The sequence below is a fragment of the Cuculus canorus genome, chromosome 3 (assembly GCF_017976375.1).
Source record: "Cuculus canorus isolate bCucCan1 chromosome 3, bCucCan1.pri, whole genome shotgun sequence".
NCBI classification, from domain to species: Eukaryota; Metazoa; Chordata; class Aves; order Cuculiformes; family Cuculidae; genus Cuculus; species Cuculus canorus.
The window spans coordinates 80,299,460-80,326,280 of NC_071403.1; the positions used below are offsets into that span (position 1 = coordinate 80,299,460).

Genomic DNA, 26,821 nt, shown 5'->3' on the forward strand with positions numbered 1-26,821 from the left:
TGAGGTCAAGGTGTCTTCACTAAGAACCCTGACACCGAAACAGCTTAATCCTGGATATGCTCATGTTGTGAGGGCTCCAAGCAATGCTGCTTCTGGGCCTACAGCAGTGTGTCCCTCCTTTATGGTAACTCCTTTCAGTTCATCAGCAGTTTATGTTGCCATGCCACATTTTCTTATTTACCTCTCATTAACATTACGCTTAATTTGGAATTGTTGCTTTCGAAAGGAAGAACCCCAACCCAAACAAACTGAGTCGAAAATTCTCACTGATTCTACAGGGATAGGACTTTTCTGCAATTTCCTATATCCATCAACTCTATATATTACTGGTTACTTTATGTTAGAGCATTTCTTGTATTCTTTCTAGTTATTTTCTTCAGATATTTCTCACTCATCTGAGTCACACTGTATAATTTCTCTTCCTTCTTTGCCATCTACAGTTCTTTTTCTCTCTGCATCTCCAATCCATTTCCTTATGTAAAAGGTCTTTTCTGCATTTGTGATAAAGTTACTGAAACTGTATTTACAAAAGTTTAGGTAAGATCACAAAAAATAACAGGTCTAGTGAAAAAATAGAATTTTTGCATGACAATGTCTCCTTTGGATTGGTAGCGGTGAGCCAGATGTCAAGGTGCCTAGTTGGGTACGATTTCTTCATGAATGATGTGGAAGAAAACAGAATATATTTTAGGATTGGCATATGCTTTCTATTCAAAGACCAAAGAGATTAGTACCTGCTTCAATGATATGGCATTAAATTTATAGTAACCTGTTAGTCATAGCTGAGATAGTCACCAGATTTTGTGATGTGGGAACCACGGTGATATTCTGTATATTCTTTATTAGGTGTCTGTAATTAGGCTTTGCTGGAGACCTCTGTCTCTAAGCCAAGGCAAACAAGGTATTTTGGTTCATTATAGTTTAATCGTAGAATTTCTTTGTTTATTTTTGTAACCTGCATAATGACATCATCTGTAGGTAATGTTGGGGTAGCCACTTTCTCCAAATGTAGAGGGAGTGAGTGAGTTGGGCCGGTCAATACTTATGCTAAATATTATTGGCTTTATTCTTTAAGAATAAAAAACCCCAAACTTTTTATAGACCTCTGAGATACATCTTACGGCTTGGGATTAAAAAAATAAACAGGTACATACATGGTGGCAGCCCCCTAGACACAGAGCTACCACCTTCTTCCCATAGTCCAAATCTGTCAGAACAGGCATATCTATTCCCATATGCTCTCTGTTGATTGATTTTGTGTAGCTGGAAAATAGTCACAAAGCCTTTTATTCACAGAAGAGCCGCTCAGAATGATGCGAGTGACTGACATGCAAATAACAGATCTGGAGTGGTTTTGCAGTAAATAAAGGAGCAATTAGCCCTCCGATACTATCGTTATTGATGAGAGGCTGTGGTTTTGAAGGTAAAGCTGCTTCCCGATTTCTTGCTGGGAGCTGAACACCTGAAATGCTTATGGTATTAAAAACTCTGACTGCTTCATCTGAGCAGTTTCAGTTGGATCCACGATGGCAGTAGCTCAGAATAGGTGCATTACTCTTGTTTTAAATTCATGGTATTTCTCACACTATAATACATATCCACATATGCCTATTTTGATCCTTCAAATATGTTTTGATGGCTACCTCTCCTCAGCAAAGACATAAGCAGTTACCAAGCATGCTGCAATTCACATCTCTCGTATCTTATTGAGGAATGCATTTTATTCTCCTCTAGACCACCAGCTCCACAGCAAAATTAGCCACCTCCTTGAGAAGAAAAGGCCAATGGCCTGAAGGAAAGTTTTATGATTTAATGAAACAGTAAGAAAACAAATATTAAGTTCTTAATGAAAGAAATGAAAATGAAAAGCACACAGTAGCCAGTACTTTATGATCCGTGAATTCTTTCTCTTGCCCTGCAGAAAGCACATGTGTTCTGCAGTAGTTGGACTGATCCTGTTGAAACTGTTGGCAAATCTTTTGTTCAGTATCATAGTGCAGGATCAGGAATTTGGGAAGGAAACTGGGAACAGAAGTAGATGAGACCTGCTGAGACATAAATCCAGCCTTCTACTATCAGGGGCTCTGCACCAAAAAATCACTTCTATAAACTTTTCAAACTTCTATCACTGATTGTCAGATTTCTTTATCCTCGCAGCTGCCCTTGGCATGCTTTTCTAGTGAATCACCTTCTTCTCATTTTTTGCCCAAATTAATTCATGTCTGTAGATGCTGCTTTGTTCTTGAGCCAAAGTTGTTCTTTAGTTTGCATGGATCTCCTTTTTGCTATACATCCTTCTGACATACATGGCAACAGTGGCTACCCTCCCTTGCTTTTCATTGCCAGCCTGGCGTGGTTTAACCCAGCTGGCAACTAAGCACTATGCAGCCACTTGCTCACCTCATCCATGCAGTCTGATGCAGAAGACAGAATAAAAATAGGTAAAAATCATGGGTTGAAGTAAAGACAATTTGATGGAATAGCAAAAGGCAGAGTGAAGAATAACAATAATAGAATATGCCAAACAAGTAATGCACATGATGTGATTACTCATTACCCAATGACTAATGCCCATCCCGTCCCCAAGAAACAATTCCTGGCCAACTCCCCCCAGTTTATATACTGGATACATTCTATGAATTGTGGTGCCTCACAAATATCCAACCATTGACTACATGTTTGTTTAGATGACTTTTTTTGTCCAGCACTAAAATTTCCAGAGAAACCCTGCCATATGGACATTGTGAAATACATTGCTTTTGCACGTGATTTTTTGCATAATGCATCATCTTGCTCTCCCAGCTTCCGGGAAGGTTAATTGTGGGCTACACCATTGACACAGGGCTCAGGATCTGGTTTGAGTGGAAACTGAGTGGATGGCTCATTTCTGTGGTTACTGGTGTCTGTATTTCAGGGGGTCACCATTCTCTGTGCTTTCAAGATAATTATGATTCCTTTACCTATTGAGTTTGTAAAGTCTTCAAGGCAGAATCTGCCAGTTTCTGTGGACAAATTATTCACTGGCCACAACAGAATTATGACAAGCAAATGTTTTTAGAGAGATAACTGTAACGTGAGTAATTGTCATTACAGGAGCACTTTCAAAGTAGTAATTTTCAAATGATGGTATCATTTTGCCAGCTAAGTCACACCGTACCCTGATGAATTCAAATCAAACTCTTTCGACCTCAGTACATCTGAGCTAAGCCTTTATTGATGGAAATTTTTGTGGAACACGTTTTCTCATGGAAATTTAATTTTCTACATTTAAGGCTGTATTTCTTGCAGATGAAGTGAGTGTTCTTGTTCGTTGTGAAGATAACAATACAGCCAATGAATTGCACATGCCTGAGTAAACTCTAAACACGCAAGCCTAACATGGAATATAAACCTAAATGTCTTGCATATGCTATGCAAATTCAGGAGTCTTCAATAGGGCCCTGTTTCACCAAGGAGCTGATTCCAGAGATGTTTGAAAAAGCAGTGGAAGAACTTTAACATTATTAACCCACATAAAGACTCCTGAATAAAGTACAAAATCACTCATGTTGATGTTGGCTCCCCCCCCCGAAAGAAAAAGAGATCAAAGTTTTTTTTTCCCTTAAAATATTAGCCTTGAGTTTGTTTTCAGATCTTTAATGTAAAATTGCATTTACTTTCTATGTTTTCAAGACTGAGGCGTTATTGTTACTCCAGTTCAGTAGGCCTTTTATAATCAGTTCATATACTCACATTTATTTAGTTTCCTATTCTAAAAGGCAGAGAAATGATTTTACTTACAGAAATGGGGTGTGATTTCAAAGGTGGAAATAACTTAAAGAATTGCAACTATATGGTTATTCATAGATTTGTTTACAAGGTTAGAGCCCCATAATGTATTCAGAAGTAATTTAACTGGTAAGGTAACGCTGGCTTGAAATAAATTGCTGAATCCTAATGCTTTGTTTAGTTTCTCTTCCAATGTATTGTATTTTTTTAGTGCATTGTAATATTGGATTACTCAAGACGAGAATGCTCATTTCAGCAAGAGCAGGACTAAAGCTGGGACTTTTTGAAGAATATTACATATTGTCTTTTAATGTAGCAATTTCAAAATGGTTCTGTGTATTCCTGTCAAAAGAAAGAATTATGCTGCATCTTAATGGGATGTATTTGTTTAATATCTGCAGACAAAACCACAAAGTAATCTTCTTTAATAAGTCTTGAGTTTCTGCTTTAGACCTTTGTTCACCAGGGACCACACTGACTCTGGGAATTTGTACAGCCTTGAGAGATCTATTAGGGCTGACTAATATCCTACCAGTCAGTCTATTGTTACACTCCCTGGACAGGCCCTTACATGAGGTGAAGGGATGTGAAAAAAAACTTTTCCATTTCAATTTTTTCATCCAATCTTTCTACCTCCTCCATCTTTCAGGAGTGAGAATACTTTTTTCATGCAGCTTAAGAAATGATGAGGAGCGTCTCTCTTGGACCTTTGACTGCTTTTTCCTGCCTAGGAGAACCAAAATAGCGAACACAGAGGCAGCAGCAAGAACTAGGATGATTTCTTTCTTTCCTTAAAAATTAGGACCCTCTCCTGCAGTCATGGCATTAGAGAGGAGATCTTACCTGATTGAGGAATGCATCATAAAATGAGTCCTGTATGTCAGGATGTTAATTGCTGTTGAGAATATTTACAAATGGGGTTCTTTAATGAAGTGATTTGTTGGTCCTAAGTAACTGCTTTATCTGATCAAGTCCACAGCACAGGAAATCTAATGTGAAGGTTTGGTCCCAGCAAAGTATGCTTGGCTTGAAGAAAAGAATCTCACTTTGGGGAAAAGGAATAATGGAATGTTAAATTAGTAATGGCTTTTGCAGCTTGTTTGCAGTTTGATCTTTCTATCCCATAAAAATGATTTCGGTATTTAATTTCTGCGGCTTAATTTATGACTTTGCTTGGATAATTTTTTAAAGATTTTTTTTTCTGCTTGGAAGAGTTTATTTCCTGCAACAAAAGAATAATATTACAATAGATGGTTTGCATTTGGCTGCCAGAAGCCCCAGCTGTTGGTAGGAGGATATTCTGAGCAAATGTGTAAATAATGTGAAGACTGACAGGCTTCCTTGAATCTGCATGAAAACATAGCTTACCTTTTCCCAGGCCTCTAGTCCAGGAAAACAGTTAAATTTGTATTACCTTGACTTTTTTAGGTCTATATAGGTACTCAAGAGTTAGATAAATCTTAGAATAATAGAAACATAGAATGGTTTGGATCAAAAGGGACTTTAAAAATCATCCAATTCCAACTCCTCTGCCACAGGCAGTGACACCTTCCACTAGATCAGGTTGCGCAAAGCCTTATCCAACCCATAAATGCTCATCTGCTTGGCTAGATTGGAGTCACACAGCTATGTCTGTGCTGCTTTGGGCTGCAGCTCGTTGTAAACACGCTCACGCTATCTTTACATGGAGTCTCTTGGGCATTGCTCTTAATATGGACACACATGAACTTGGAGCTTGGCACACGGTACCAGAATGTGTCTAACCTGCACTGCGTTCCATGCTGCACTAGCCATGCATCTCAGCGTCCAGCCAGCTAGGTAAGGATATGTTGGAAAAAAATTAGCCTTCAGGGGTGCTCAGTGAGCTTGGTGTAAACAAAGATATTGGCTTGATTCTCACTTTTGTATCCTGTTATGGGGGTAACAGATGTTGTTGGACCCATAGAAGAAGAGTTACAACCACTGAGATGGTGCTGGTAAGTGTCTCCATGCATTTGTCTCCCGTCTCAGGTATTCCCTGCATTTCTCCATAATTGGACTTCTTACGTAACAAGCCTGGACTTATGAAAGGGAAGCTGATGTGCAGAGCAATGAAGTGATTTGCACAAGGTCAGGAGTGGTAGAGCTGAAGACTGAATCCAAATCTCTTGAAATCACGCCAATACCTCAACCACAAGGCCACTGTTCCTCCATAGTGTATTTTCCTTTGACTGTAGCAGCTTTTGCAGCTGGCTGGCTTTGTAGAGCAGATCCGAAGCTCACTGAAATCAGTGGGAGTCCACTTACTGATTTCCAGCAGGCTTTGGATCAGCCTCATTAGGTGCTTTTTTCCTACTCACTAGAAAGAACAGATCTGTCTTTGAGTGCTCCCTTTACCTGTCCCAGTTGTTTACTAGGGAAGCTATACAATTTGAAATTAAGGTTGTTTATTTTTATTTTGTAAGGATCCCTAGCAACTGTTTGAAAACACAGATAGAAACCAAGATTATTGCTCCAATCTCCTCACTGGAAATTTCTGCTCCCTCAGAGCACAGCTACATAAATAGCTGATTTGGCATTTAGCACAAGGGAAGGAATAGAAATGCCTGGCAGGGTGGTGGGAATGAGTTATTGGAGGTGATGAGAATAAGGCCAGAGCCTTGAAGTAGGGCTACTGCTGATGGAAGAAGCTGTGCTGGATGCCGCATTCACTGTTTGTGTGGCTGCAGTCTCTTTGAAGAGATGGGAACTGTCAGATGTTGATTGGAAATAATATCTTCAACTGCTAATAAAATGTTATAGTGTGATCGCTTATCACACAGTTAGTATTTAACAGCTGTATGTGAAGATCTCCTTTAGTTCCCCAGGGTCAGTACTGTCTACTGCCATCTCCCCAAACTGCAAAAACGATTGGTGGGAATTCACAGCTTTTTTTACCTTCCCATATTTTCCCATGTGAGCTAATACCCATTTTTCTTAGCAGACTTGTGTCCATTCATGAAGAATTTGATTCTGTTCTTTATGAAATCAATGGCTACATTCCCAGTGGCTTCTGTGTGGTTTCATTAGGTTTTCTCTGTGAGAGAGGGAGAATGCTGAGCAGAGACAAATCCAAAGCTGATGTGTACCAAAATCTACCAACGTTTTACATGTACTTCTGTTGACTGTGTTTGGCTTTTGGTCTTATCCATAGACGACTGAAATTGTCCTTTAGATGAGGTAGTCTACTCCAGCTGCAGCATAGCCACTATCTTTATTTAAAGCTCTATACATGGGCTAGAAACTAGAACTTGCTTCTGGCAGGTCATCTGCTTGTTTGCTGACACTGCTCAAGACCCCAGAGTTTGGATTCATCCTAGTTTGCCTTAGATTCTTAGTTAATTGCTTAAGTTGGAGATCCAGGTCATCTGTGGGCCTGGGAGCCCTATGTAATCAGTGGAGAAAAAAGTAGTTCCTTCCAGGAAGCAATTCAGAAATTTAGATTGGATGGAAGTACCTATACCTACAGTCTTTGTGGTCCTGTGGTTGTTTCTACTGACCGTAGGGGCAATTAAGTATAGGCAAACTCCTAATTGACTGAAGTGCCTGAAGTTAGGTGGTATGGATTTGTGGGCTGGTGATTAGTGATTTCTCATGGACCTCACTAAACTTTCATGGAGTTTCTTAACTACAGATTTGTTGTTTAGTAAAGAAAAGAGAAACCTGTGGAAAAGCAAAGAATATCAATAAATCCACATACTTACACCTGGCAATAAAGTTTTTGGAAAAAAAACTCAGTACAACACCTTGTTGCCTTTAAAACTTTATGCTATTGAAATGTTCAACATGAAATTTCTATTTTTAAAAGAATTTCTATTTAAAAAAAATGCACAAGATAAATAAGAAGCTAAATTGAAACCATGTTGGTTCACAAGTAACACAGACAAACACTGTGATAATGGGGAAGTATTCTTGGGGAGATCTATGTGTGCACTCCAGTTTGAGCCACTGTTTGTTTTTTATTTTATCTTTCTTAGAAAGCAGAAGGGATTAGAAATTCCAGACCGTTAAAACTTTTATTTCCCTTTTTACACTTGTTCAGTTGAGTTTATTAAGTTTTCTGAAACAGCAGTCTATGCTAAGTTTAAGACACTGTCTACCACCGCAATACATAGGGAGTTGCTAATATAAACCATTCTCCAACAGAGGTGTTCGACAGGTCTGCCCATGGAAAGCCTCAAAGACAAACAAAAAGGCATGTAGCAAACACGTAGAAAGTGATGAAAAGATCTAAGTATTGTGTGATTTACCCAGATGGGAGAAGCTGACACAGAAGTCCAAGGGAGCTGTAATCTCTGTTGCAGCAGATGCAGCTCAGAATAGACAATTCTCATCTCGCTAGAAAGAAGGAGAGAGGAGCTGCACTTCCAAGGAAGTGTTTACAAAAGCAGTTGCAGATAGAAGTTTATTCCAAGATGACCACAGTCTCATGCTAATAACCGTAATTGCCATCCCAGAGGACTGGATGGACTATAGCTCTTGATATTAGATGAAAAAAAGGAGTTTGAGCGGGGAAGTAGGGTGTCAGTAGGTTCGACCCTGGAGAAAAGTTTTGGTTTCATTGGCAGTGTGACCATTTACGCAATGTTAAGATCTGTCCCACTGACTGCAGTGGAGTTAGGATGATTCATGCCAGCTGCAGAGCTATCCCATATGGTTTTTATTTCTTCCAGATTATTATTTTTTTTAATTCTAAAGGGAACTAGTTGTGTGGTAATAGTAGAAGAATGAGCACCAGAGGACCTTGTTAGCAGCCTGAAGGAGAATATGCAGATAGTTGTTCAGCTCATGAATTGTTAGCAGAAGCAGTGAATGTTACCAGCAGGCACTGTATGGAGCTGCGTATCGAAGAACCTGCACATAAGGAAGACGTCTGTAAAATATTAAAGTAATAAATGTATTTATGAGCACTTATATGTGCATTACTACCTTACACTAGTACTCAAATGTGAGCTCTGTATTTCATTATGAGTTTGAATCAAAATATTTCTTTATGGGGTTGAATTAAATGTGATATTAAGGCCTGATCAACAGCATGCCGAAGATAGCGGGGTGCTTTGCATGAACTGTAGCTTATATTAGTGAAGTGCCCCAAGAGACTCACTGTGTTAAAAACCAATCAGTTAGAGCTGGTTCCTGCCTTGCACTGTTACCATGGACGCTATGGCACAAGGAATGGCAGGGAGGAGCAGACTTGTCCATGCAGTGTAGGCGACAGATGTGAGAAGATAACCAAGAACTTGATGGAACAGCAGGACAAGATAAAGCCAGGGTAATTTCAAGTGAACTGCCAAGTTCACCACTAAACCATGTTCCTAAGTGGCACATCTACATGTGTCTTTTAAACACCTCCAGGGATGGTAAGTCAAGCACTTCCCTAGGCAACCTGTTCCAAACCTTGACAACCCTCTTGAGCAACTGCAGTGATGGCCTCAGCCTCCTTACATGTCAATATGACCTCTAGACGTGCTTCACAAGACTGAGTTTCTGGCTTACTCCTCTGAGTACGTTTGATTTTCAGCAGAACCCTGCATGTCTTGTAACGTGCTTTGGGTCTCAGTTTTGTGGTCATGGTTTGTCTTTTATGAATCTTAATTAGATGATGGAGATTGATAACAAGGATACAGTCAATAATGAGAACCTTGGGGAAGGCCATGGATATGTGGGAGGCATTTGCTAGTGTTTAATAACAAAACAAGAAATCTTGCCAGCTTAGTGTTATGATTGCTCCAATTTTGTTTATGATCAAGTTACATAAGTTGCAAACCTTCAATAAATTAAGCTCTGCAAAACATCCAGATGAATGACAGGAACACAGGTACAAACTGCCCGTGGTAGCATTGCTAATTAAATCCTTTTTTTTTTCTGGCCAAAAATTTTCAGTATTAAAGAAAACCTAACTAAAACCTCACAATTTTGAGTATTGGAGGAAGGAAACCCGTTTTTTTTTTTTTTTTTCTTCTCATTGACCAGATGTCTTCTTTTCACAGATACTGACCTTCTGTTTACTTGAATACTTTGGAATCTCAAAGTAGTTGTTTAGCTGTTATGCCTTGTTGGTAGAATTGATTTGAAACTAGAACTTTGTCTATTGAAGTAAAATTTGAAGTTTCAAAATGAGTTCGCACACCCTGTCAGGATATCAGGCACTTGTTGAGTTTGGAGTGAGTTAGGCACTCACTGTGCAGGGAATATTCTGAGAAGCTTCATTTTGAAAGCATTAAAACATTTTGATTATTAAATATGAAAATATGGTATATGATAGTAGTGATTTTATATTGTTGTATAGTATAACAGTGTAATACTGAAGAGGGCATAACAGTATGCACACATGGTATGTGTTACCATTTGTTTTCATGTAATGTATGTATAAGTTGAAACAACAAAGTACAGTGATATTGTGAGAATAAAATATATGAGTCAAAATTAACTCAGAAAGTTAAAACATTTAGCTGAAGTCAGTTTCTGTAAAACAATTTAGTTTTGAAAAAATGGTATTTATTATATAAAACTACTGCATCAAACTGCTCCTAGCTTTCAACCAAGTTTCATTATTATAAGTGAAACCAGTGATGGCCAACAATTTCCATTGTGGCAGCATATAATGTTGTTAAACTTTTACCATGCGTGCTGAAATCATACATGCTGAGGTCTGCTTCAGGCTGAATTTCTTTGGAAATGATCAGCAGAAATGCTGCATCAATTTCTTAGACTGAGCATGGGGAAGAATACATTATTTTGCTTACATTAAAATACATTACAGCTGTTTCAGAGAAGAGTCTTAGAAGAGTGGAAATCAGTATGACTCTGGGATGCACTTTTTGCTTCCCATGTGTCTACCCTGCTTTGGCCAAGGTATGAACTTCTGTAGTGTTCACACTCTGTGTTAGAGCTCAGCAGCTAAACTCTGTTGGCTCAAGGAGAGTTTGGTGGAACCAGGGACTTCTGTCTGTTTTTTTTTATATCACTTTTACTGTTCAGATATGTAGGTAGGGTGTGGAAGGAACAGTACTTTCAGGTACCATGTATTCTTGGTTTACCACAGTAGTTAATTATTCTTTTTTACTAAGATAAAACCAGCTGATCTGCAGAAAAGTGGATTTGTTACACGGGAAACCTGCCATTCTTTCTGTTTGGCCTTCAACCTCACGTCCAGGTTTCAACGCAGGCTTGGTGAGATGATGCTCTCCTTGTTGCCAAAGAGAAGTGTGCGGTGCCAGAGATCTAATCAGGTGGTGACACCAAGGAGTAGCGGAGATGTTTGTGAACATGGAAAAAAGTAGTTCTCCTGGCTCTCCCAGCCAAATGGCTGGCCAGAAGTAAGGCTTCAATTATAAGCAGAACTAAAGTATGTTTGCATTAATGGCAGATCTGTCAGCTGAAGCACAGACACTCTAATGAGCCTATACCTGATAGGATTATGTGCATGTTGCTAATTCTTTTGACACAGCTGCTTACTTGAGTTTGGTTAATTAAGGTGAATGATGTCTGTTGGCTGAGAAGTGGCATCATTGAACACAAATGAAGTACTGCATTCAGTTCTGGAGTCCTCAGCACAATAAGGACATGGATCTGTTAGATCAAGTCCAGAGAAGGGCTAGAGGGATGATCAGAGGGCTGGAGCACCTGCCATATGAGGAAAGGCGGAGAGCGTTGGGCTTGTTCACCCTGGAGAAGAGAAGGCTCTGGAGAAACCTTATAGCAGTGTTCTAGTACTGAAAGGGGGCCTATAGGAAAGTCGGGAAGGGGCTCTTTGTCAGGGAATGCAGGGATAGGACAAGGTTTTAAGCTGAAAGAGGGAAGATTTAGATAAGATCTTAGGAAGAATTTTTTTACTTTGAGGGTGGTGAGGCATGGGTTGCCCAGAGAAGTTGTGGATGCCCCCATCCCTGGAGGTGCTTGAGACCAGGCTAGATTTGGCTTTGAGCAACCTGATCCAGTGGAAAGTGTCCCTGGCTATGGCAGAGGAGTTGGAACTGGTTGATCTTGAAGGTATTTTCCAATCTAAACCATTCTATGATTCTAAATCTCTGCCAGAAGTTTTAAATTGCAGTGTTTCCTGGGATGCTGGGAGTCTGGAGTAACTGCAACGCTGCAGGCTGTGGTCTGTGTAGCAGGGCTGGGTGATGCACAGCAGATTTACTGCTATTGTGGAATGGGGCAGGTTTCAATCACCACAGGAGCCTGGTTTCTCTGAAAGTTTGCAGGACCCATTTGTGGCCAATATTTTTGCATTTTTGAATGGCAGCAGTGCTGGTCCCTCTCTGGCTGTGGGTGCCTGGGCATTGACCATGCTGTGAGGAGAGGCAGAGGCTGACCCCACTGGGCGCGGCTGGTTCCAGCGGATTTTGGCTGTCTGCAGCAGCTCCACCACAGGGCACAGATGCATAACATCCATACACAGGGTTAACAGAATTCATAATGCTTGAAATAATTCCTTCAGTTTGGGGGAAGTTATTGAAATCTCCTGTTTCAGAAAGCTGATAATATTTTGCTTGTTTTCTTTTTGTTTGTAATTTTTTATCTTAATAGAACCAGTTGGTATTAAAAGGAAAATACTCCCTGTGAGCTTGTTTTTCTGAAAGCCGGTTTCTTTATACTGGCCTACTTTGTGGGAATCAGGATGAGTACAGAAATGATTGTCCTCCTGTACTCAGTGCAGGCGAGGCTGCACCTTGAATACTGTGTCCAGTTTTGGGCCCCTCAGTACATGGACATTGAGGGCCTGAGCGTGTCCAGAGGAGGGCAACAAAGCTGGTGAAGGGTCTGGAGAACAAGTCTTGTGAGGAGTGGCTGAGGGACCTGATTGTTTATTCTGGAGAAGAGGAAGCTGAACGGGCATCTTATTGGTCTTTACAGCTACCTGAAAGGAAGTTGTAGTGAGGTGGGTGCTGAACTCTTCTCCCAGATAACAAGTGATAGGATAAGATGAAATGGCCTCAAGTTGCACCAGAGGAGGTTTAGATTGGATATTAGGAAAATTTGTTTACCAAAAGAGTGGTGAAGCACTGGCACAGGCTGCCCAGGGAAGTGGTGGAGTCACCATCCCTGGATGTGCTCAAAAAACCCATGTGGATGTGGCACATCAGGACATGGTTTAGTAGACAGGGTGGTGTTGGGTTGATGGCTGGACTTGATGATCTTAGAGGTTTTTTCCAGCCTTAATGATTCTGTGATAGTCCTGGTGCCATCCAAACATGAACAGCATTCTATAATTCAGATTCCTGAAGGAAGGAGCTTAGCTCTCATTTATTTTTTGTCTGGTTCCAAGTTTGAACACATTTACACTAACTTTCTCCTTTTGGATCATGTGTTATCCCCAGGGGCCTGTCACTTCTGCATGGCTATACACGTGGAGTGGAATGGAACCTGATTGTCAAGGCCAGGCTGCTAATTACAGCTTTAATTTTATTGTGTTTAGGAGGAGACAGAAATCCAACCGTTTCTTACTTGTAACTCCGGATCTGAAGAAAGGCACGATAGCAGATAAGGTGCGCTGACAGACAGGATGGCCTCGATGGCAAATTGCCCATCAGGTGAGTAAAATCTGCTGTTGATGAGCTGTATGAAAGGATGGCTATTGCTACAACCATGGATGCTGATAGATATACCTATGTATCCACATACGTATATACTCATTACACGCACACACATATATGTATTTCTTTCTATATTGTATTAAAAGAACTGGTTTCAAAAATTATTAGAAAAAAGAAGGAAAGGTATGTTGTATAGCATTTATGTGTACGCGTCTCCTTATGTAGTACACGCTTCATTTCCTCTTGGGACTTCTTGAAGAAGTTACTGATGTATAAGTAGTGCAACTTAAGAGAAACCAACTGGAATCCAAAGTTTCCTACAATGCCTGCACTTTTCCAATAAGCAAAAAGAATTGCAATTCAAGGCAACAGAAACGATCTATTATTTTACAAGAAACGAGCTATTATTATACAGTAACAAACACAAAGGTCTGCTCTTAGCTGTAAATACTGCAAAAATTATTTTAATTTGAAAATCGTAAGCTGTGGTTTTCTTGGTTACAAATTGTTGCAGCTCCATTGCTTTGAAAAGGGAACAGCTGATTTATATCAGTTCAAGATCTGTCTTTGCATTGTTGATGTTTTATTCAGAATTCTTGGATCACAGTACACAGAAACTGCTGTGGTAGATTTGCCATAAATATTCAGGTCCTGTGGTGCATTATTCCTTTAGTTATCCTGATGATTTCAGGACTTAAATTTACTTAAGAGCACAAATTCTTCTGGGTAGAGGAAAAGCTGATCAGTCTTGAAATATGGTTACTGGGAATATTACCACAGCCTACTTCCCAGTGTGGCAATGAACTTAATCGCTGTAGCATCAGTTCTGTTCGTTGTTCCATGCACTATTGTTTGCCGACTGTGTTGGTTTCAATACAGCACCTCTTGAAACTGATAGGAGCGTTTCCACTGACTTCATCAGGTATTGGGTGTTTAGGGGCCTTGAACTAGATCAAATAGCAGCTATTAATGTAGCTTGGCCTTCCTCCAGCTTTAGTTATTACCTGTGGTGCTTATTCAATCTGGTGTATAATTTTCTCTTGTTTCATAAAAGGGAGGGAATGACTCAGAGCCATGCTATGCCACTTGGTATTTTTGTTTGCATATTGTCACCTACCTTTGTATTCAAAGAAGATAAATACAACAGCCATCTAATTACTGACTCTTTCTGTGCATGTTTATGTATACAAAGGCTACACGTGTATTTATATGACTGACCAACATGGTGACGAATGTTCAAAGCCATGTTCATGCTCTCTTAAAGAACTCATTTTTTGAAATTGTAACACACATTTGGTGCTGTTAGAATTAGAAATGGAAAACCTGGGACAAAGGAATGGTCCAGTTTTGGTGCTGAGGATGTTTCAGAAATGGAGATGGTTGAAATATTTGTGATTTTAACACAGTGCAAAACTTTTTAATTTAAATTTCAGGCAAAGGGAAATAATAATAAAGAAAATAACTGCAGAAGGTATTTCAGTTAAGTAGTTTACATATTTCTTCACTCTTCTAAGTGTTGACGGACAGTGTCATGGTCAATAATGAGCATATCAGTGTCAGAGGCTTATGAGTTTGGTATTGTAGATGCTGTTTGTGTTTTTTTTACTTACTGATCGAAGTAGGCAAGAAGACTGCTGTCCAAGTCTGGTAGCTCTGGTCACACTAGGAGTTTTCCCCCAGCTCCATTTCCACTAGCAGTTTGTCCTGCTTCCTGCTTTTTTTCTCTGGTTATTTGAATGAAACAGGTATTTCACAGAAAAATTGAGTGCTTACAGCTCTAATCTGTGTCTCTCACAAATAGGTCGTTTGTACTGTCTGGTGAAATAATAGAGGTTTAGGTGCTTAAAAAAATAAAGTGAAAAAAGTGAAAAAAAAAAAAGTCAGTGCAAACAGTGGGAAGGGAGGGAGACGGAGTAAAGCTGCAAGTGGCTAATGCGCAGTATGGTGTCCTTTATTTATCAGAGGTGATACAGTAGTCGAGAGGTGCTATGAGGGGAAGGCCTTCTTTTCAAGAAACAGGATAGCATGCTGCCCACGACCAGTATACCACCAGGCATGAAGCAAACCACTGCATATCTGTTAGTGGCCAATGAAAAAAGCTCATTGGTTTTGAAGCCTTGAAGCTCAGGTGCAGCGAAAGAGAATAGGGGCTCATTGTTAAGGCCAGGATCAGCACTCCCTTTTGTTCATTCTCCTGCCCCCCTCCTCCTTTGGCACTACAATAATAATATCTTGTCAATCCTAGGACATGCTGGCATAGATTGTGTTCACTGATGGATGTTCAGTCAATGAATGTACTAAAATCGTTTGTTTCTGTTGATGTATGTCTTTGTAGACTCCTGTAATGAGAATGTAAATAAATGAACCCTTCACCAGTGATTTCTTTCACTGTAGTCCAGTTTAACTCATGAATGCCTCCCTGCTCAGAGGCAGCCCCAAATTCTTCACTGTCTTATATTGCTACAGCTTTTGCCTTTTTCTTGAGTTTCATTTATTCTATTTGCTGCCTGAGTGCACAGGCAACTTCCCATATGTGGATGCAAGTAATTTTTGAAAACAGGTATTCACTAAAACAAGGTTGAGAAATTAAGATGAGTAATCAAGAAAGGTGAGGGCCTAATGTCCACTGAGACAATTAAAAAGATTTCTCATGATTTCCCTGGGAACTGTAGAGGTGATGACAAGTTCTTGAGATTAATTTCTTTTAAGCTGTGAGCAAGACGTGGTTTTTACGGGGTTGTGAATCATAGAACTGGAACATTTTTTTCTGTGATCAGTTCTCACCAGTACATGAATTCTACAGTGATGATTATCCTCAAGACTCTGAAATTCTAAAAAATCTTCAGAAAATACCCAGAATCAATATATTTACCCTTTATGGTAAACTAAAAATAGCTTTTACAGAGGAGATAGGCCCTAATGTATTTATCCTCAGGAAATATTTTTTTTTTGACCATAAATGTACAGGAAGGAGAGTTTAAAAGGGATTTTAATATAGTTTCCACAGCTCCAATCTAGACTTTGAGGTGCTTGTACCTGGCTGATTTACATACACCAGTGAAAACGCCCTCTTCCATAACTCTGCATTTAAAGAACCATATAATGACTATTGACCAAACCCTATTTCTTTAAGTCTCCACTTAAAGAGGCCTCTTTTCCAGAGAAATTTGTACACCAGTAGTAAAGGGCTTCTCGTGAAGATGGAAATGGAAGGTAATGGACCCTAATACTGTCAGTGTAATTTCAGTTGTCATTTGGAAAAATTGCAGAATGATTGCAGTTTTCCCCCCTTCTCCATAGTCAGGCAAATCAGTCATGGAATTGGATATGCTTGCACAGTGGAGATCGAGAACAGTGGAATATCACACGCCTACAGAAAGTGCAGAGCACTATCTGATATGATCAGTGTCACCTTGTAACAAGTTCATGTGTTTTGACAAGTACTGTGGTATCATTTATCTGGAGCAAAGACAATTAGAAACGGCTTTCTCCCACTTCAGCCTCTTGAACGTAGGAGATGTAAATGCAAGATTTTGACAGGAGACCAACTATTGGCAGAGATCATCCCTTCCTGAAATGCTTTTGCTAAATCTTGTCTGTTCTGGAGTTTTCAATGCAAATGTATTCACTGTTGAAGAAAATACTCTTTTTAAAACACACTATTTATTTTTTAGCCTGTGTGCTTGCTGACTCTGCTAATAAAGAGCTATTTGAAAGATGCATTCTAGAATGAGGCACTTTGTACCTCCACCCCCTTTTCCTATATATTTATTGTAGGGGAAATGTAAGGACTTTATTGAATGCTTGGCTCCGAGGACATGGGAACAGAGAATCCAGTATCTCCATATCATTCCTTCATTATTTATGGTTGCAGTGTAGTAACATGCAGCACCAGATGTAAGAAGAGGGAGGGGTGCAAAAGAGAACTTCAAATGACTGTGATGAATAGTTGAAAGTGAACAGAGGGGCTTTTAAAACTCCTTTAAAGAAAGCCTAATGCTCTGCTTCCCTAAGCAGCAGGCTACTGATGATGGAAAAGTCACAGACATACCTGCAGAGTTTTGGGAAGCTCTTGTTTCAGTAGGTCTTTATGGCAACTAAAAAAAATTCTTGTGCTCCTGCCAACTTGGTTCGTGTGTCCAGCTTGCTTTTCTTCTTTACATTTTGCTTTGTAAGGACAACATGCAATGACTTGGACAGTGCTGACTTCTAAACTGTGTTTATTCCTGGGTAGTTACCCCCACCCAGATAAGACCTTACTTGTGTCTGCACTTTACCATAATGTCAGGGTGGGTATATTGTAAGTAATGTCATACAGCTGGGAAAATAGTTATTTGTCATCAAGACTGTGGCTAATGAGACTGAATTCAAATTTCATGTGGTCATAATCTTCCTGTCCCATGCTCCATCAAGGTGTGAAACACAGAGGACTCAAGCAGGGCTATCTTGAGGATTGCTGTCTCCTGGCTGCATCTGATTTCTGATGGGAGCGTAAAATGCAAGGCCCTGAAAACTCTGAATCTTCTTTGCTTAACTAAAACCAAATGATGACCTGTAATTTGACAGGCACTACCCATACTTCCCCGATGACACTCTTGAAATTCAATATTAGTATAAATTATGAATGAAGCACTTTCTATCCTCCTTCTGCATCACCTTGTTTTATAAGCTTTCTAAAATATTGTAGTTTCAGACTAAAGTGTGTTGGCTTTTTCAACAATCAAATTTATCAATTAATTTTTTTCCCTTTTGTTTTCAGTATGATTTGAAAAATTCAACAAAAAAAATTGAGCGATACAAAGGAATTTTTTAAAGAATTGTTTAAGGCTTAAGTGAGTCTGTTGTTTAGGTACAAATAAAATTGTTTAAAGTGGAATCAAACAGCAGTCTTTATATACTCTGAGCTCTGCAGGAGTACATCTCTGAGAAGGATGCAATGCACTGCAAGCAAATGGCAGGGTGCCTCTCCTCCCTATGCCTGCCTACACTGAGCTACCACTTCATGCTGTCCCCAGGGGCTTTATCCCTCCTGCTGCTTCCACTTCCTTCCATGGTGTGTGCGTGTGCTTCAGGGACCAAACAAATACATTGTGGGTGGCTGAATTCTGGAGATGAGGGTAAGCTTGTTGTGTGGAAGTGGAGTCAGTGAGAGCCTGTAGGTATTGCAGTTCATGAGCAACAAGACATGTATTATAATACATGGTGTGTACAACTGGCCTGAGCATCAGTACTTAACTGATGTTTTCCTTGTTTTGTGTTGATAATGTGGCTAGGAGAATGCACTCAAAGAGCTTTAGCTCTTCAGTTAACACAGTTTTTCTGTAGGTGAACTAACTGATGTAGCAGGGCACACCTCTTCACACAGACATTCAGGAAATTGTAAAGCAAATAATCCCAGTGGTGCCAAAATGAGAGCAATACCTGATGAAGCCCTGATGGGGAGAACGGCCAAATAGCATGAATGGAATGTCAGTAAGTTTAGAAGTTAAAAATCCACATCTCAGACCTAAAGGACACCCTGGGGACTAAGAAGCTATATTGCTACTAGACTTCAAAAGATCCAAATAAACAATAGGATTTTCTCAATGCACAGAAGTACATACCTGTGATGTCATAGAGATGTTATTTCTGCACTTCAAATCTCAAGGTAGATGCCTAAAATCAGTCCAGATAAGTTGCTTCTTATTTAATTTACATTTATAGTTGCTTGTTTTATTTTCATTTATCTTAGAAACTTAGTTTTAGATTCATGCTGTGAATCCCAGATTTCCATATTTCTGGAGATAACATTACTCTAATGCTTGTTTAAGGGATAATGTGTGGCTTGTGTGGTACAGCATTTCAGAGGACTAGAGTTCAGCTTAAGTCTATGCTGGATGACCCTGGAAAGGTAAAACAGGATTCATAACATCTATTTACTTTGTGAGATACTTTGAGATCCACAGATGAAAAATATCAGAGAAAAGAGAGGTATTAATCTACAGACAGGCTTTTCCTGGATGTTTCTTGTTCTAAGTGTAAGGAAGAACAACGTATCCCTTCTCCCACTGGAGGTTCTCAAAACCTGAGTAGGCTGTGGCTTTGCCTCTTTATTCTAGGCAAATGAAGACTGTAGATGGTTTATACATACAGCGTCTGGATGGAAGGTGCTGGAAATAGCTACAGTACTGGTATCTCCACCTGCGTTACTTATCCTGGTCTCCTGTTTTACTGAACAAGGAGAATTTCAGAGAGTGAGTCAAGGCCCTTTTTAGAATACCTGTTCTCTCCAGTGCGCACAATTTACTGCGAATACCTGGATCTTGCCATAGAGTTGTAACAAAAGGTCCTAGTATGTTTCACACGGCTGTTTGAGTAAACAGCTGCCTTGGTTTGCAGTGAGCAGTGGCGGCTGGCTTTCTACTTGTTAGATGTGGTGAAAAGCTGGGAGTTTCTTTCACACCTATGCTTCAACTCACTTTGATCTATCTAAGAGAAAATGGAAAGATAGTAAGGTAGGCAGAAATTTTTTTTTTATCTAATGGAGAAGCTCAAATAGAAGCAAAGGCATTACAAATACAGAGCATAGAAGAAAGTATAAGTAAAATGTACCAAATTTTTAATAGTGGAGAGAATCTATCATATAAAACCTTTGAATCAGAGTTGCAGGCTGAATTGATTGATGACTGTATTCTAAGTATAGATTAGATTGGTGAATTGTAACAGTACGCCCAGATGTGAAAACCCAAGTGCTGCTCTAGAGGAAAGTGAACAGCTTGTTGGTATAATGGGAGGCCAAATTATGTGTGTTTTTATGAGTTTCTAAGAGTGGCAGCTAGTTGCTGCAGGAAGGACCTTTCTCGTGGCCGTACAGTTTATGCATAGGTTGACATGAATTAAAATGGCAGCATCAGAATATTAGCAATCTGCATGTCTAAAAGTAAAAACTTGATTAACTCTGAGAAAATGAAACTCGTATGTTTTACATGTACTGCGTTGGCCACACTAGGTTTATCAATGCAGAGAATGGATGAAAAGAGGTAAAACCATAATAAGATTTTAAGAAAATACATTAAAGTAACATCTAGATTCACCAAACAAACTCAGGAAGCACTTGCTGTGCAAATGAGTAGTAACAGACATCCCCTGCTGTGCTAACATTTAAACCACACATTGGAAGAAGCATTTTACTCTTGTGAATGGCTCTGGCCATGTGGGTTGTTTCAGTGTGAAAGGGAACAGCCATGTCTAAGGGAGAAGGCCATTTCTGTGCACTTCATCATTTTCTATTTTAGAGCACACCGAAGCCCTCAGGACACAAAGACAAATGTCCTCTATAACCTGTTTTGTATTTTTAATGCATCCGTGTTTGCTCAGCATATTGCTGAACTTTTCTGTGTGTGTCCTGCCTTGCAGATTCCCTTAGTTAATTTTCTCAGCTCTGTACTTCAGTAGTATATGAGGGGTCTGTAGTGTTTTGTAGCAGTAAGTGAGCTTTGGCAGGGGACCTGCTTTTAGAGCTGGATTTGGGCTCTATTATTGAGAACTCATAAGAGGGCAGCACACTACAAAGTGGGACACTTGAAAGGTAGGTCCTGGGGACAGGGCTGCATGAGCAAAATGTGAGATTATAAGTTAGAATTCAGCTCAGCACATTTGGAGCCACATAAATAGATTAGGAGTTTGCAAAAGAACACCTTCAAGGATTCAGATTTACAGACAAAGAGGAGGGAAAACATAATGCTTTAGTACCCTGTGATTTATGCACCAAATAATTTTGGATTAGTCACTAATGTGAAGTGGGTTTGGGAGGATTAATAACCCTTACCCAGCACTTATTGTATGATGATCAGCTATAAATCTTTGAGCAAAACAGGAAGTAGACAAATCCTTTCTCTCTGGAGACTGGTAATACTCATGCCATTGTTCAAGGGCAGACCAGTCTGAATTCTGTTTTATTTCCCTGGGTGAGGCTATGGATTGCTCATGGCAACTTGGCCATTTCCAGCTTGCTCAGAAGATACATGCTGCTATATGGGCCTGCCAAGGGATGGGACAACTGTGTGAATCCATAAACTCCCATTTGCCTGGTTTATACAAATAGCAGCATACAGTTCATTTCTTGGAATGGGCATGTTTGAGCAGGGAGGGAATATAGAAAGTGTGAAAATGCTGTAGGTTGCAAACTTCGTTGTTAATTTTCTTGCTCTATTTCAGTCCTAATGACTTCTAAGCTCATTTTTCCTACTTGTTGTGGTTGTTTGAAGTAGAAAACTTTCCATTAAGGACTAAAAATCCTGCTCTAGTTGATGTTTTGCCCATTTGTATTTGTGCCAAAGCCAGTATGACTTTTGATGTCTTCTGAGCATATGTCAGCTGGTGACCCACCACACCTTCTCTTGTGTGGCCTCTATAAACCAATGCTGACTGAAGCTTCAAAGAGTGACTTTCCTCCCTATTGGACCCTACTTCACACTTATTTCCACTAAACTGCCATGCTTTCATTTTTCCACAAACAAAAGTATAATTGAGCAGTAACCTCAGTGTACGAAAATCTGTGTGGCAGATAAAAAAAACATCATTAGACTAGAAGCAGCTGGAGTGCAGTCACGAAGTGTAAAAAGTCCAGCTCCCACAGAATCTGAATATTTAGAATTTAAGAGAAAAAAACTACTCAACTGTTTGATGGAGGCGGAATTCCTGTCAAACCAGAAAAGAGAGCTGTTTGACTAAACAAATTGCTTGTACATCCAAAGACTAAGGAAGGGAAGAGTTACTCTTCCCTATGAAGACGTCTGGCTAGATCAGCCAGCTGTGAACTCCCTGGGATATTTCCACCTGGACAGTCAAATTTGCTAAGGATGTTGAGGGAGAGGTACCAGAAGTTGCACTTTCCAGAAGACACAAGGAGTCTTCTGGACAGCAGAACAGACTGCTGCTGTGTTATGAAGAGGTATCTTTTGTTGGCTTTATTATTTTAAATCAATATTTAACATCTTTTGGTTACACTTATGTGAACTTACCCAGCTGATATTTATTGCAACTCTGCTGCTGCAGACTGATTGCACAAGATGTAGTTCATCTGCATAAGGCATCCTGGTGGACAGAAGCACAAGACTGCAATGCACCTACAATCAGTACTTGCTCTGAAGTCCATTGTTAGAAATGTTTAAGGCTTCCCTTTGCTGAGAGTGCAGCAGGGAGGTTGTCATGGTTGCTGGCAAGCCAGATGTGTGGAGTAGAAATGATACCCACTCTTCAGCTTAGCTAAGCAGTCCTAGGGGGCCAAAGTAGTTCTCTAGCCAGGTCATGTGTATGTCACTACTGCTTTTGCCCACAGAAGTAGTTCCAGGTGGCACTTTCCGTTGCACGTTTTCTTACAAGAGGACCTTGGAACAAACTAGAATGTCCACATGAAAATCAAGTGAGAATCACCTCGGTTTAGGCTTATTTTTTCCAAGTTTATGTGGAAGTAGTGGCAAAACTGATTAGTAGATCTTTTTAAGATTAGGTTCCTGATAGTACCTTTGTGAATAATGATGGTGGAACCAGAACCATAAAAGGCTTTAAAATACTCTTCCTAAGTACACTTACCCTCAAGCACATCTATGGAATGTGATTTTGAAATGCCTCAAATTCACACTCACACGGAATCTTTCACTGTTCCCTGTGACCTTGCTCAGGAGCATTTCTTCTAATGCCTGTTATGCTTCCAGATAAGCAGAGCACCACCCATTGACCCAGGCAGGTCATTATCCTCTTCCTTTTTATCAAGAATCCTTCAGCCAATTAATCATGCACTGCTCTGCAATCTTAAGGCTCAATTATGCCTGGACAAGTGTTGCTCAGCTGTTCCTCCTGCTACAGATGTGACATATCCTGAGATTAGCTCTGATTCACAGAAGGTCACTGATTCAGTATCAGGTGCTAAGAAAAGCTGGGCTGTCTGGGAGGGAAGTGACACCATCGTAGAAGCATTTTATCACAAAGCAAGTGTAGATGTCTAAAAAATCCTGCTTGCCACCACCACATCACAGCAAGTCCTTTTCACTCACTGTTGCCTCTCATCCTGAGGCAATTTACCGTTTTTTTCTAGATGGAGATGTCAGCAGACTAATAAACTGTTAGTAGTGCACTGATGACAGACAGTAGCTAGTTTTCCTTTGGATAGTAGATAGCTTAACTTTGAATCCTTGTGACAAACCTGTTTTTTTCCTATTTTGTAAAAAACTATTTTATGCACATCAAACAGTTACGTTTTTCTTTTCATTTTCCTATTGTTACTGGTTGTTCGGAAGACTCTGTCATGGATGTGCTGCACATGTGAAATAGTTGGATGGTATTTTTACATGTTCTAAAAATTCTGCCTTTGTTTTTTGGGTTTTATTTTCAGTGGCTGTGGCTTGATACACTGGTTTGTTTTTAGAGAGCCTGGATCAGAGTATGTTTTATGGCCTCCAGAAGTCTTATGGCGTACCCACTGAAACTGTGAGCAAGCTATACCTAACCTTGGTGGTGAGATTCTTTGTTTGCGAGGCTGTTCTTTCGCTACCATTTTCTTTCCAGTTACACAAAACCACAAACAAACGTTGAGTAGAGATGCTTGCAATTCTATAAAATTACATATCCTTTTAGAAAAAAATGACCAACTTCCATAAGCAGACCTTGTTGAAAAATTTCTGAGTTTTGAATCTGTATGTATGGTTCTTATTATGTTTTTATTTTAAGAAGCATCTTTTTGAAAATGATAAGCAGATGTGGAATATGTAGTTGTTTACTATAGAGAATTGTTTACTATGTAGAATAATGACCCTTTATTGCTTTCAGAGTTCAAATAGATTTTCTTAGACACCCCCACAGAACAAAAGCAGTACTTGCATTGCAGTTGTGACTGGTGCTGCATAAATTCAGTGAGCAGATAGGATCTGGTTCTGCACCATAACCCTGGCTAGGGGCTGTTTACATGCTGGTGTGAATACAGAGATAAACAGTCAAGTTAAATGGGGTTTGGATCTGTGTATGAACAACTTGGGGCTGAAGCAGCTGTAAGCAGACTGCAGGGCTATATGTTAGTTTACAGGGCTGAGACTGACAGTTGAGACCTGGTAAGCTTCTGTCTTAAAACATCCAGGTATTCTGCACCTCATTTCCTGCAGACAGAACTACTGCTATTACTTCTCGCGTTGTCTACATTTCCAATCTTAACTAGAGCTGTTTGTAGGTTAGCTATTATACAGCAGCATAAGCAAGACAGGTTTTTTTTGAGTTTTTTAATGACAAGTTACTGCTTACCAGAGAGGGGAAAAGTGAAATGTTTTGTCTAAGTTTAACACAGCTAAGAAGTAGCAGGACAAGAAGAAGAACTCAAACTACGCTGTCTGCCATGACACCATTCAATGGTTATTGGTGAATACATATAAATAGTTGTAATAGTGTTGTGGCTCCTGTTCTCACATACAGACTAATGTTACTGTTTTACACTGTCTTTCACAGGTTTAAATAAGGTTTAGAAAAGATTTAAATAGGCTCATTTTGAATGGGCTTTATTATTCACATTCTCACATATAAGGCTGGTAGGTACAGGCTTTGACCACACTAAGACACTGGAAACTTAGTCTTGCTTCACAGAGTATACTGTAGTCTTATATGGTCACATGAGTCTGATTTAATATATTTGTTGCTGAAAAAGTTATATTTTATTCATGTTATAAAACTTTATTTGCATTTTCAAGATACAGAAAATGGAGACACTGGAAAGATCTGAGAGCAAAAGGAGTATGTCATTTGAAATTCATTATATTTTATTTTATTTCTCAAAATTGCTAGATAATATTTGGACTTGGCTGCTTGTTCAACAGCAAACACTGCAGACATTTTTATGTTTTAGAACATAGTTATTTGAATTGCAATACTTCTATTATTTTGGCTGTCAGGAAAGCTGTTGGGAAGCAAGCCAAACTGAATTCCTAATAAAAATAATTAGTTGCTTAATTGAGACATTTTATCTTGAATGCCACCTCATTAGAAAGATGTTCAAGAGAAACTGGACACAAATGCTGCAAGTGTTCTTCATGAAACTATTTTGTGCTGTTCAGCAGAAGAAGGAAGTGCTGCAGTTTGTGATGTTAATAAAAACAGAGCTCCTTGACAGCATTGCCAGAGGTCTATGACTGAAGGGTAGTGCACAGTGGTGATGGACTAGAGGTGGAGGGACCAGACTGGGACTATGACTTCCATTGTGTTGTGCTGTGCGCATTTGCCTTGTGTTGTGGGCTTTCAGTGCCAGATGTGTTCCCAGCAAAGGCTGAAAGTGGTGTCTGATGCTGTGTTTTACTGGCTGGTCTGTGAGCTAGATGTCACCTTCTGCTGTCCCTTCTCAATGCAATAGCCAGACTTAGGGACAAACTGCTCGCTCACCTTGTAGAGTGTGTGGTGTTAAAGCTTCACACAGAGGAGAGTGTAGACAGCTTTTGTTTCTGTGGCTCAGAGCTCTCCAACCTTCCTCTCAGCTTTTTAAAAATAATTAAATGAGAACCTTAAACTCAAACACATCTCCAAAACGCCTAATAAAGATGGTCAGGTCCTAAAGATGAAAACCAGGATTGCAACTTGGAGGAACTGAAGTAATTTTGGTGTTTTATAAATAATTTTCCAATTTCCTTTCACTTGCCACTTTATCTCTCATGGGGTTAGTTCTACTAAACTTTTTGCTGAACTTTCTACTTTCTGTGCTGATCAGCCCAAAAGTGAAAAAGAAGCTGGAAAGATAAAAGGAGGTATGGACTCCTAAAAAAAGGCATAACAATTTGCTAGGGATGCAGGTATCCCAACTCTCAATTCAGTTGGGGGCAGCTAATTTGCTGTGTAGTCCCAATAGGAACCAGGCAGAGATGAGAGCAGATACAGCAGCTGGCTTCTTAGTAAGAACTTGGAGGATGTGAAGTTTTTCTACCAAACTTCTAAGTTTCTATCAAATCTTAAAAATTAAAAAGCTCTTTCTCACCTTTAGCCCTAAACCTTTCAAATTCTTTGGCTAGTAATTAAAATATTTGGCACATAATCTGAAAGGGATCATATGGTGCTGTTTCTCCATTGTTGGGTCTTCAGTGCTATATCTCTGCTGCACTGATGGGGTCTTGGGAAAATGAAGAATCACTGAATGAAATTTATTTCTTATATGTCCAGATTGTGTCAGCTCTGTTTAAAAGCATATCTTTTTTTTTTTTTTTTTTTTTTTTTGTCACCATGCATTCTAAAAGGATCACTTACTCCTTGGAAAAAGTTAAACCCTTTTTGGTTTTCAATTTATTTCACTAGTTTTAAACCACAATTTTACTTACAGTCTTGAGCATTAGGGATAATTACTAAAACTAAGTAATTGCTTTACTATGTCTCAGATTGAAAGCTAAACATCACCGTCCACCTTCTACAGGTAGGAACATGGAGGTGTAGAAATATCAAAGTATCAGTTCAGGATCACCCTGTAGCTCAGCAGTAGACTAAGAATTAAAACCTAT

At 39.6% G+C, this 26,821-nt stretch overlaps 1 long non-coding RNA gene across 1 annotated transcript in view; it reads left to right on the forward strand.

The window, feature by feature from the left end:
- Window positions 1–26,821, forward strand: part of LOC128851763 (uncharacterized) — a 171,927-nt gene that overhangs the window by 82,981 nt on the left and 62,125 nt on the right. Inside the window, exon 2 of the long non-coding RNA XR_008449195.1 lies at window positions 13,208–13,322. This is a non-coding gene — a long non-coding RNA (uncharacterized LOC128851763). The remainder of the gene's footprint in view (window positions 1–13,207; window positions 13,323–26,821) is intronic.